Source organism: Bombus affinis, unplaced genomic scaffold (genome assembly GCF_024516045.1).
Source record: "Bombus affinis isolate iyBomAffi1 unplaced genomic scaffold, iyBomAffi1.2 ctg00000177.1, whole genome shotgun sequence".
In the NCBI taxonomy this organism is placed as follows: Eukaryota; Metazoa; Arthropoda; class Insecta; order Hymenoptera; family Apidae; genus Bombus; species Bombus affinis.
In genome coordinates, this window is record NW_026108889.1 from 49428 (window position 1) to 64236 (window position 14809).

Consider the following 14809-nt stretch of genomic DNA (forward strand, 5'->3'; position numbering starts at 1 on the left):
ATATAACGTTATAAGTGATATAGTGATGCAATATAACGTTATAACTGATATAGTGGTACAATATAACGTTATAAGCGATATAGTGATGCAATATAACGTTATAAGTGATATAGTGATGCTATATAACGTTATAAGTGATATAGTAATGCAATATAACGTTATGCGTTATAACGTAATAGCTTAAATCGTTATACGAGATAAGGTAATACTCTACAACGCTATACGTTATAACGTAATAGTTCATAACGTTATACGTCATATAGGCATGCTATATAACGTTATAAGTGATATAGTGATGCAATATAACGTTATATCTTATAACGTAATAGTATATAACGTTATACGTCATATAGTGATGCAATATATCGTTATACGTCATAACGTAATAGTATATAACGTTATACGTTATATAGTAATAACGATATAACGTTATACGTTATAACGTAAGAGTATATGACATTATACGGCATATAGTGATGCAATATAACGTTATGCGTTATAACGTAATAGTATATAAGGTTATACTTCATATAGTGATGCATTATATTGTTATACCTTATAACGTAATAGTATATAACGTTATACGGCATATAGTGGTGCAATATAGCGTTATACCTTATAACGTAATAGTATATAAGGTTATACTTCATATAGTGATGCAATATATCGTTGTACGTTATAACGTAATAGTATATAACGTTATACGTTAAAACGTAATACTCCATAACGTTATAGGTCATATAGTGGTGCAATATATCGTTATAAGTGATATAGTGGTACAATATAACGTTATAAGCGATATAGTGATGCAATATAACGTTATAAGTGATATAGTGATGCAATATAAGGTTATGCGTTATAACGTAATAGTATAAATCGTTATACGATATAAGGTAATACTCTATAACGCTATACGTTATAACGTAACAGTTCATAACGTTATACGTCATATAGGGATGCTATATAACGTTATAAGTGATATAGTAATGCAATATACCGTTATACGTCATATAGTGATGCAGTATAACGTTATGTGTTATAACGTAATAGTATATAACGTTATACGTTAAAACGTAATACTCCATAACGTTATACGTCATATAGTAAAGCAATATAACGTTATACGTCACATAGTGATGAAATATATCGTTATCCGTTATAACGTAATAGTATATAACGTTATACGTCAAATAGTGATGCAATATATCGTTATACGTTATACCGTAATAGTATATAACGTTATACGTCATATAGTGATGCAGTATAACGTTATAGGTTATAACGCAATAGTATATAACGTTATACGTCACATAGTCATGTGTTACGTTTCGCTATCCAAATTTTGAAATTTTAAACAATGTAGTAGTCGCTGCCACCAGAAACAGTCTAAGGACTGTTTCAATTAGATATTTCTCGTTAGATTATGTAGCGTTGACCGGAGTTTAGGCCACTGGTCAACAATCTCCACGTTTCGGCTAACCTGCTATGCGCAGGAATACTAGCACGGGAGAGGATTGTTTGGAATAAACAATTATATTATAAATAATTATTACAGGCGGAATTAATGACGAATTATACTAATCATTGATATTATTTATTATTTTAATTATTAATTATTAATAATAATTAAAGTTAACTCACCTGACGTTGGTCTCCGCTGATGAACGGGCAGGCCGCTGGGGTGATTCCGGTTTTACAAAGATCGACACTTCTATAATTTTTCGTTTTAATCTTTATTTAATTTGAACAGTGTAAACAACAGTGTGTCCGGACGTGTTTAACAATTCGAAATTCTAACACAAAAACTTGAGCCAACTATTGTTTTGATTCTAACTGACTAATAACAATTATTTTATAATTCGAACTGACTAATAACATTTATATCTCGTAATTCTTAAACTCGAACTGGAACGAACAATTATTCTCTAATCCTAACTTAAATTCTAATTAAATCAACTGAACGAACTGATATCAGAGTCACTCAAATTCAATTGAACGACTAACAATTACTCTCCTTATTTTCGCTAAATTCTCCTGAACCAACTAATCACAATTGCTCTATCCTATTTCTTTATTCTAACTGAATTACTCTTCTTTAATTTTGTTAAATTCTCCCGAACGCTAACAATTTCTCTGACTATATTCTAACTGAACCAACTAATGGCAGTTACTCTCTTTTCACAATTACTCTGATTGTTCTAACTGAACCACTAACAATTAATCGCTAACGCTAACGCTAACAATTAATCTGACTCTTCTTTATTTTTCGCTAAATTCTCCCGAACCGCTAACAATTACTCTCTTACTCTTTTATTCAACTGGTAACGATTACTCCCTTCTATTCCTTTATTCAACTGACCCGCTAACAATTACTCTGATTTGAATTGTGTCGCTACGCTTTTTATAATGACATCCCCAATGGGATGACAGTCACGTGACAGTTCATTCCGGTGGGAATCGCAATGCTGCAGGTTTTTAGAGTTTCCATGAGAGAACGTGGATTTTGATGATTACAGGTTATGTTGAGTGATGGACACAAAAGCGTCCGCGCCTGTGCGAACTGTGTGAGTATGTGTTTTTAGTATTCTATCTCGTTTCGCATGTTGTTTGTTTCCTTAAACTTGTGAATTTGTTTTAGCGCAAGATGAAGAAGATATGTGAATGGTACGAGGTGACGTGATCGACGTGCGTGTGTGAATATGTGCGAGGGATGATGCTGAAGTGGCGGTTTTCCATCCAAATAGGCACAGTGGCACCTTCGTTGGCGTCGTGTCCTGATGATCTTTTGACAATTTGGTTTTATTTGACAATATGAGATATATTTTGCTCCTTGTAGATTTATATGTCCATATTTGCTATATATTAAATCGTGTATATTTTATATTACTTTCTTGTTATTAGGTTATTAGTTGTGTAGCTCCAGTTTCTGATCTATGGAAAGTGGTGAAACGTCTTCACGAAATACAATTTCATTCGTTTTCCTCTCTTGCATTGGCACGCTGTGAGTGGTGTCGACTTCCAGATGAGGTTTGTGCATCTTGATTATTATGCGTTTAATGATAGATACGGAGGTATCTTTGTCAGAGGTTCCCATGCGGACTGTCTCGGTGTGTATCTTGTTATGATTTCTTTTATTTAGTTCATCCTGCTTCTTTCGTGTTTCATTCACTGCATATGATATTTCAGTGCAAGAAGAAGAAGAATTGTAAAGAATCCGTAAGTGGCCCTAGAAGACGCAGTCATCGTGTGAGGTGTTGTCGGCAGGAACGAAGAGTCGAAGTTGTTGAAGAAGTCGTGTGACATTTGTATTGTTTCCGGTTATATACAACGCTATTTCACATATCTATGTATATATATATATTATTATATTATTATATATTATTATACTAAATCTTCAGTTGGTTTAGTTGAATGTTGAGTAATGTAATTTTTACAAGGTGGTTTTGTATATTAGATGAGTAGTTGTTCGATATAATAATATGTGTATATATATATACATTTCACAATGTAATTTTCCATTATGTAAAATATATATATGCATATGTATATGTGCGCGTATTGTTATTCTCATTGTTTCTCGGATCGTTAATTGGTTGAATATTCCATAATGTGGATTTCGTATATAATTCTCTAGGTTCGTAGAAATGTAAATCTATATATTTATTTCTTTGCGTTTTAATGGTTTAATAACGTATACATACATATATATATTATGAATTTTTCCCAAAGATACGCGTACGCATGTGTATATCTATATATGTGTGTGTCGCAGAGTAATCTTGTATACAATTTTCACTTTTATTAGAATGCTGATGTAGTGTAGTATATTTTATTTCTTTTATATTTTATTAGATTACCAATTATTCAGATTCACGAAGTAGGTCACACACACAGATATGCATACACGTGTGTGTATACACATGTGTTTTCGCAGAGGAATCTCATACATTTGAATCGCGGCTTGTTTTATTACTTAGTTCATTTAATTATTTCATTTTATTTGTATTTTATATGTCATTGCTGATTGGTTGTAGTGTTTCTTCTTATTGATTCATTTATTTCATTTTGATTGTCTGTCGTATAATTCTTTTTATTTTGATTGGTTAGTTATTAGTTAATTTATTATTATTGGTCGTGTTTAATTATTCATAAGTTATTGGTTCGTGGCGTCACGTGCGGAACGCGGGACGTGACACATGCAATATGTCGTTATACGTTGTAACGTAATGCTCCATAACGTTATGCGTCATATAGTAATGAAATATACCATTATACGTTATAACGTAAAAGTATATGACGTTATTCGTCATATAGTGATACAATATGTAGTCATACGTTATAGCGTAATACTCTATAACGTTATAAGTTATAATGTAATAGTATATGACGTTATGCGTCATATAGTGATGCAATATAAAGTTATAAGTGATATAGTGATGCAATATAACGTTATAAGTGATATAGTGATGCAATATAACGTTATGCGTTATAACGTAATAGTATATAACGTTATACGTTTAAAACGTAATACTCCATAACGTTATACGTCATATAGTAATGCAATATAACGTTATACGTCACATAGTGATGAAATATATCGTTATCCGTTATAACGTAATAGTATATAACGTTATACGTTAAAACGTAATACTCCATAACGTTATACGTCATATAGTGATGCAATATAACGTTATGCGTTATAACGTACTAGTATATAACGTTACGCTTCATATAGTGAAGCAATATAACGTTATAAGTGATATAGTGATGCAATATATCGTTATACCTTATAACGTAATAGTATATAACGTTATACGTCATATAGTGATGCAATATAACGTTATAAGTGATATAGTGATGTAAAATAACGTTATGCGTTATAACGTAATAGTATATAAGGTTATACTTCATATAGTGATGCAATATATCGTTATACCTTATAACGTAATAGTATATAACGTTATACGTCATATATTGATGTAGTATAACGTTATAGGTTATAACGTAATAGTATATGACGTTATACGTCATATAGTGGTGCAATATATTGTTATACCTTATAATGTAATAGTATATAAGGTTATACTTCATATAGTGATGCAATATATCGTTATGCGTTATAACGTACTAGTATATAACGTTATACTTCATATAGTGATGCAATATAACGCTATAAGTGATATAGTGATGCAATATAACGTTATATCTTATAACGTAATAGTATATAACGTTATACTTCATATAGTGATGCAATATATCGTTATACCTTATAACGTAATAGTATATAAGGTTATACTACATATAGTGATGCAATATAACGTTATAAGTGATATAGTGATGCAATATAACGTTATACCTTATAACGTAATAGTATATATCGTTATACGTCATATAGTGACGCAGCGTGACGTTATAGGTTCTAACGTAATAGTATATGACGTTATACGTCATATAGTGGTGCAATATATCGTTATAAGTGATATAGTGATGCAATATGACGTTATGCCTTATAACGTAATAGTTTATAACGTTAAACGTCATATAGTGATGCAGTACAACGTTATAGGTTATAACGTTATATTATACGACGTTATACGTCCTATAGTGGTGCAATATATTGTTATACCTTATAGCGTAATAGTATATAAGGTTATACTTCATATAGTGATGCATTATATCGTTATACCTTATAACGTAGTAGTATATATCGTTATACGTCATATAGTGACGCAGTATAACGTTATAGGTTCTAACGTAATAGTATATGACGTTATACGTCATATAGCGGTGCAATATAACGTTATATGTGATATAGTGATGCAATATAACGTTATAACTGATATATAGTGGTACAATATAACGTTATAAGTGATATAGTGATGCAATATAACGTTATAAGTGATATAGTGATGCAATATAACGTTATAAGTGATATAGTGATGCAATATAAGGTTATGCGTTATAACGTAATAGTATAAATCGTTATACGATATAAGGTAATACTCTATAACGCTATACGTCATAACGTAACAGTTCATAACGTTATACGTCATATAGGGATGCTATATAACGTTATAAGTGATATAGTGATGCAATATAACGTTATATCTTATAACGTAATAGTATATAACGTTATACGTCATATAGTGATGCAATATATCGTTATAAGTGATATAGTGATGTAAAATAACGTTATGCGTTATAACGTAATAGTATATAAGGTTATACTTCATATAGTGATGCAATATATCGTTATACCTTATAACGTAATAGTATATAACGTTATACGTCATATATTGATGTAGTATAACGTTATAGGTTATAACGTAATAGTATATGACGTTATACGTCATATAGTGGTGCAATATATTGTTATACCTTATAATGTAATAGTATATAAGGTTATACTTCATATAGTGATGCAACATATCGTTATGCGTTATAACGTACTAGTATATAACGTTATACTTCATATAGTGATGCAATATAACGCTATAAGTGATATAGTGATGCAATATAACGTTATAAGTGATATAGTGATGCAATATAACGTTATAAGTGATATAGTGATGCAATATAAGGTTATGCGTTATAACGTAATAGTATAAATCGTTATACGATATAAGGTAATACTCTATAACGCTATACGTCATAACGTAACAGTTCATAACGTTATACGTCATATAGGGATGCTATATAACGTTATAAGTGATATAGTGATGCAATATAACGTTATATCTTATAACGTAATAGTATATAACGTTATACGTCATATAGTGATGCAATATATCGTTATACGTCATAACGTAATAGTATATAACGTTATACGTTATATAGTGATACGATATAACGTTATACGTTATAACGTAAGGGTATATGACATTATTCGTCATATACTGGTGCAAAATATCGTTATACCTTATAACGTAATAGTATATAAGGTTATACTTCATATAGTGATGCATTATATCGTTATACCTTATAACGTTATAGTATATAACGTTATACGTCACATAGTGATGAAATATATCGTTATCCGTTATAACGTAATAGTATATAACGTTATACGGCATATAGTGATGCAATATAACGTTATGCGTTATAACGTACTAGTATATAACGTTAGGCTTCATATAGTGAAGCAATATAACGTTATAAGTGATATAGTGATGCAATATAACGTGATACCTTATAACGTAATAGTATATAACGTTATACATCATATAGTGATGCAATACGTTATACGTTATACGTTATAACGTAATAGTATATAACGTTATACGTCATATAGTGATGCAGTATAACGTTATAGGTTATAACGCAATAGTATATAACGTTATACGTCATATAGTGATGCAGTACAACGTTATAGGTTATAGCGTAATAGTATATGACGTTATACGTCATATAGCGGTGCAATATAACGTTATAAGTGATATAGTGATGCAATATAACGTTATAACTGATATAGTGGTACAATATAACGTTATAAGCGATATAGTGATGCAATATAACGTTATAAGTGATATAGTGATGCTATATAACGTTATAAGTGATATAGTAATGCAATATAACGTTATGCGTTATAACGTAATAGCTTAAATCGTTATACGAGATAAGGTAATACTCTACAACGCTATACGTTATAACGTAATAGTTCATAACGTTATACGTCATATAGGCATGCTATATAACGTTATAAGTGATATAGTGATGCAATATAACGTTATATCTTATAACGTAATAGTATATAACGTTATACGTCATATAGTGATGCAATATATCGTTATACGTCATAACGTAATAGTATATAACGTTATACGTTATATAGTAATACGATATAACGTTATACGTTATAACGTAAGAGTATATGACATTATACTGCATATAGTGATGCAACATAACGTTATGCGTTATAACGTAATAGTATATAAGGTTATACTTCATATAGTGATGCATTATATTGTTATACCTTATAACGTAATAGTATATAACGTTATACGGCATATAGTGGTGCAATATAGCGTTATACCTTATAACGTAATAGTATATAAGGTTATACTTCATATAGTGATGCAATATATCGTTGTACGTTATAACGTAATAGTATATAACGTTATACGTTAAAACGTAATACTCCATAACGTTATAGGTCATATAGTGGTGCAATATATCGTTATAAGTGATATAGTGGTACAATATAACGTTATAAGCGATATAGTGATGCAATATAACGTTATAAGTGATATAGTGATGCAATATAAGGTTATGCGTTATAACGTAATAGTATAAATCGTTATACGATATAAGGTAATACTCTATAACGCTATACGTTATAACGTAACAGTTCATAACGTTATACGTCATATAGGGATGCTATATAACGTTATAAGTGATATAGTAATGCAATATACCGTTATACGTCATATAGTGATGCAGTATAACGTTATGTGTTATAACGTAATAGTATATAACGTTATACGTTAAAACGTAATACTCCATAACGTTATACGTCATATAGTAAAGCAATATAACGTTATACGTCACATAGTGATGAAATATATCGTTATCCGTTATAACGTAATAGTATATAACGTTATACGTCAAATAGTGATGCAATATATCGTTATACGTTATACCGTAATAGTATATAACGTTATACGTCATATAGTGATGCAGTATAACGTTATAGGTTATAACGCAATAGTATATAACGTTATACGTCACATAGTCATGTGTTACGTTTCGCTATCCAAATTTTGAAATTTTAAACAATGTAGTAGTCGCTGCCACCAGAAACAGTCTAAGGACTGTTTCAATTAGATATTTCTCGTTAGATTATGTAGCGTTGACCGGAGTTTAGGCCACTGGTCAACAATCTCCACGTTTCGGCTAACCTGCTATGCGCAGGAATACTAGCACGGGAGAGGATTGTTTGGAATAAACAATTATATTATAAATAATTATTACAGGCGGAATTAATGACGAATTATACTAATCATTGATATTATTTATTATTTTAATTATTAATTATTAATAATAATTAAAGTTAACTCACCTGACGTTGGTCTCCGCTGATGAACGGGCAGGCCGCTGGGGTGATTCCGGTTTTACAAAGATCGACACTTCTATAATTTTTCGTTTTAATCTTTATTTAATTTGAACAGTGTAAACAACAGTGTGTCCGGACGTGTTTAACAATTCGAAATTCTAACACAAAAACTTGAGCCAACTATTGTTTTGATTCTAACTGACTAATAACAATTATTTTATAATTCGAACTGACTAATAACATTTATATCTCGTAATTCTTAAACTCGAACTGGAACGAACAATTATTCTCTAATCCTAACTTAAATTCTAATTAAATCAACTGAACGAACTGATATCAGAGTCACTCAAATTCAATTGAACGACTAACAATTACTCTCCTTATTTTCGCTAAATTCTCCTGAACCAACTAATCACAATTGCTCTATCCTATTTCTTTATTCTAACTGAATTACTCTTCTTTAATTTTGTTAAATTCTCCCGAACGCTAACAATTTCTCTGACTATATTCTAACTGAACCAACTAATGGCAGTTACTCTCTTTTCACAATTACTCTGATTGTTCTAACTGAACCACTAACAATTAATCGCTAACGCTAACGCTAACAATTAATCTGACTCTTCTTTATTTTTCGCTAAATTCTCCCGAACCGCTAACAATTACTCTCTTACTCTTTTATTCAACTGGTAACGATTACTCCCTTCTATTCCTTTATTCAACTGACCCGCTAACAATTACTCTGATTTGAATTGTGTCGCTACGCTTTTTATAATGACATCCCCAATGGGATGACAGTCACGTGACAGTTCATTCCGGTGGGAATCGCAATGCTGCAGGTTTTTAGAGTTTCCATGAGAGAACGTGGATTTTGATGATTACAGGTTATGTTGAGTGATGGACACAAAAGCGTCCGCGCCTGTGCGAACTGTGTGAGTATGTGTTTTTAGTATTCTATCTCGTTTCGCATGTTGTTTGTTTCCTTAAACTTGTGAATTTGTTTTAGCGCAAGATGAAGAAGATATGTGAATGGTACGAGGTGACGTGATCGACGTGCGTGTGTGAATATGTGCGAGGGATGATGCTGAAGTGGCGGTTTTCCATCCAAATAGGCACAGTGGCACCTTCGTTGGCGTCGTGTCCTGATGATCTTTTGACAATTTGGTTTTATTTGACAATATGAGATATATTTTGCTCCTTGTAGATTTATATGTCCATATTTGCTATATATTAAATCGTGTATATTTTATATTACTTTCTTGTTATTAGGTTATTAGTTGTGTAGCTCCAGTTTCTGATCTATGGAAAGTGGTGAAACGTCTTCACGAAATACAATTTCATTCGTTTTCCTCTCTTGCATTGGCACGCTGTGAGTGGTGTCGACTTCCAGATGAGGTTTGTGCATCTTGATTATTATGCGTTTAATGATAGATACGGAGGTATCTTTGTCAGAGGTTCCCATGCGGACTGTCTCGGTGTGTATCTTGTTATGATTTCTTTTATTTAGTTCATCCTGCTTCTTTCGTGTTTCATTCACTGCATATGATATTTCAGTGCAAGAAGAAGAAGAATTGTAAAGAATCCGTAAGTGGCCCTAGAAGACGCAGTCATCGTGTGAGGTGTTGTCGGCAGGAACGAAGAGTCGAAGTTGTTGAAGAAGTCGTGTGACATTTGTATTGTTTCCGGTTATATACAACGCTATTTCACATATCTATGTATATATATATATTATTATATTATTATATATTATTATACTAAATCTTCAGTTGGTTTAGTTGAATGTTGAGTAATGTAATTTTTACAAGGTGGTTTTGTATATTAGATGAGTAGTTGTTCGATATAATAATATGTGTATATATATATACATTTCACAATGTAATTTTCCATTATGTAAAATATATATATGCATATGTATATGTGCGCGTATTGTTATTCTCATTGTTTCTCGGATCGTTAATTGGTTGAATATTCCATAATGTGGATTTCGTATATAATTCTCTAGGTTCGTAGAAATGTAAATCTATATATTTATTTCTTTGCGTTTTAATGGTTTAATAACGTATACATACATATATATATTATGAATTTTTCCCAAAGATACGCGTACGCATGTGTATATCTATATATGTGTGTGTCGCAGAGTAATCTTGTATACAATTTTCACTTTTATTAGAATGCTGATGTAGTGTAGTATATTTTATTTCTTTTATATTTTATTAGATTACCAATTATTCAGATTCACGAAGTAGGTCACACACACAGATATGCATACACGTGTGTGTATACACATGTGTTTTCGCAGAGGAATCTCATACATTTGAATCGCGGCTTGTTTTATTACTTAGTTCATTTAATTATTTCATTTTATTTGTATTTTATATGTCATTGCTGATTGGTTGTAGTGTTTCTTCTTATTGATTCATTTATTTCATTTTGATTGTCTGTCGTATAATTCTTTTTATTTTGATTGGTTAGTTATTAGTTAATTTATTATTATTGGTCGTGTTTAATTATTCATAAGTTATTGGTTCGTGGCGTCACGTGCGGAACGCGGGACGTGACACATGCAATATGTCGTTATACGTTGTAACGTAATGCTCCATAACGTTATGCGTCATATAGTAATGAAATATACCATTATACGTTATAACGTAAAAGTATATGACGTTATTCGTCATATAGTGATACAATATGTAGTCATACGTTATAGCGTAATACTCTATAACGTTATAAGTTATAATGTAATAGTATATGACGTTATGCGTCATATAGTGATGCAATATAAAGTTATAAGTGATATAGTGATGCAATATAACGTTATAAGTGATATAGTGATGCAATATAACGTTATGCGTTATAACGTAATAGTATATAACGTTATACGTTAAAACGTAATACTCCATAACGTTATACGTCATATAGTAATGCAATATAACGTTATACGTCACATAGTGATGAAATATATCGTTATCCGTTATAACGTAATAGTATATAACGTTATACGTTAAAACGTAATACTCCATAACGTTATACGTCATATAGTGATGCAATATAACGTTATGCGTTATAACGTACTAGTATATAACGTTACGCTTCATATAGTGAAGCAATATAACGTTATAAGTGATATAGTGATGCAATATATCGTTATACCTTATAACGTAATAGTATATAACGTTATACGTCATATAGTGATGCAATATAACGTTATAAGTGATATAGTGATGTAAAATAACGTTATGCGTTATAACGTAATAGTATATAAGGTTATACTTCATATAGTGATGCAATATATCGTTATACCTTATAACGTAATAGTATATAACGTTATACGTCATATATTGATGTAGTATAACGTTATAGGTTATAACGTAATAGTATATGACGTTATACGTCATATAGTGGTGCAATATATTGTTATACCTTATAATGTAATAGTATATAAGGTTATACTTCATATAGTGATGCAATATATCGTTATGCGTTATAACGTACTAGTATATAACGTTATACTTCATATAGTGATGCAATATAACGCTATAAGTGATATAGTGATGCAATATAACGTTATATCTTATAACGTAATAGTATATAACGTTATACTTCATATAGTGATGCAATATATCGTTATACCTTTTAACGTAATAGTATATAAGGTTATACTACATATAGTGATGCAATATAACGTTATAAGTGATATAGTGATGCAATATAACGTTATACCTTATAACGTAATAGTATATATCGTTATACGTCATATAGTGACGCAGCGTGACGTTATAGGTTCTAACGTAATAGTATATGACGTTATACGTCATATAGTGGTGCAATATATCGTTATAAGTGATATAGTGATGCAATATGACGTTATGCCTTATAACGTAATAGTTTATAACGTTAAACGTCATATAGTGATGCAGTACAACGTTATAGGTTATAACGTTATATTATACGACGTTATACGTCCTATAGTGGTGCAATATATTGTTATACCTTATAGCGTAATAGTATATAAGGTTATACTTCATATAGTGATGCATTATATCGTTATACCTTATAACGTAGTAGTATATATCGTTTATACGTCATATAGTGACGCAGTATAACGTTATAGTTCTAACGTAATAGTATATGACGTTATACGTCATATAGCGGTCCAATATAACGTTATATGTGATATAGTGATGCAATATAACGTTATAACTGATATAGTGGTACAATATAACGTTATAAGTGATATAGTGATGCAATATAACGTTATAAGTGATATAGTGATGCAATATAACGTTATGCGTTATAACGTAATAGTTTAAATCGTTATACGATATAAGGGTAATACTCTACAACGCTATACGTTATAACGTAATAGTTCATAACGTTATACGTCATATAGGGATGCTATATAACGTTATAAGTGATATAGTGATGCAATATAACGTTATGCCTTATTACGTAATAGTATATAACGTTATACGTCATATAGTGAAGCGGTACAACGTTATAGGTTATAGCGTAATAGTATATGACGTTATACGTCATATAGTGTTGCAATATAACGTTATACCTTATAACGTAATAGTGTATAACGTTATACGTCATATAGTGATGCAATATATCGTTATACGTTATAACGTAATAGTATATAACGTTATACGTCATATAGTGATGCAGTATAACGTTATAGGTTATAGCGTAATAGTATATGACGTTATACGTCATATAGTGTTGCAATATATCGTTATACCTTATAATGTAGTAGTATATAAGGTTATACTTCATATAGTGATGCAATATATCGTTATACCTTATGACGTAATAGTATATAACGCTATACGTCATATAGTGATGCAGTATAACGTTATAGGTTATAACGTAATAGTATATGACGTTATACGTCATATAGTGGAGCAATATATCGTTATACCATATAATGTAATAGTATATAACGTTATACTTCATATAGTAATGCAATATATCGTTATACCTTATAACGTAATAGTATATAACGTTATACGTCATAGAGTGATGCAATATAACGTTATGCATTATAACGTAATAGTATATAACGTTATACGTCAAATAGTGATGCAATATATCGTTATACGTTATAACGTAATAGTATATAACGTTATACGTCATATAGTGATGCAATATAACGTTATAAGTGATACAGTGTTGCAATATAACGTTATACCTTATAGCGTAATAGTATATAACGTTATACGTCATATAGTGATGCAGTACAACGTTATAGGATATAACGTAATAGTATATAACGTTATACGTCACATAGTGATGCAATATATCGTTAAACGTTGTAACGTAATACTCCAAAACGTTATACGACATATAGTAATGCAACATAACGTTATACGTTAAAACGTAATACTCAATAACTTTATACATCATATAGTAATGCAATATAACGTTATAAGTGATATAGTGTTGCAATATAACGTTATACCTTATAGCGTAATAGTATATAACGTTATACGTCATATAGTGATGCAGTACAACGTTATAGGTTATAACGTAATAGTATGGGACGCTATACGACATATAGTGGAGCAATATATCGTTATACCTTATAATGTAATAGTATATAATGTTATACTTCATATAGTCAAGCAATATATCGTTATACCTTATAACGTAGTAGTATATAAGGTTATACTTCATATAATAATGCAATATATCGTTATACCTTATAACGTAATAGTATATAACGTTATACGTCATACAGTGACGCAGTATAACGGT

At 30.5% G+C, this 14809-nt stretch overlaps 1 long non-coding RNA gene across 1 annotated transcript in view; it reads left to right on the forward strand.

Moving 5' to 3' along the window:
• The first annotated feature begins 2691 nt into the window (after positions 1–2691).
• The window catches only part of LOC126927645 (uncharacterized), a 167906-nt gene continuing 155788 nt past the window's right edge, over positions 2692–14809 (forward strand). Inside the window, exon 1 of the long non-coding RNA XR_007715725.1 lies at positions 2692–3347. This is a non-coding gene — a long non-coding RNA (uncharacterized LOC126927645). The remainder of the gene's footprint in view (positions 3348–14809) is intronic.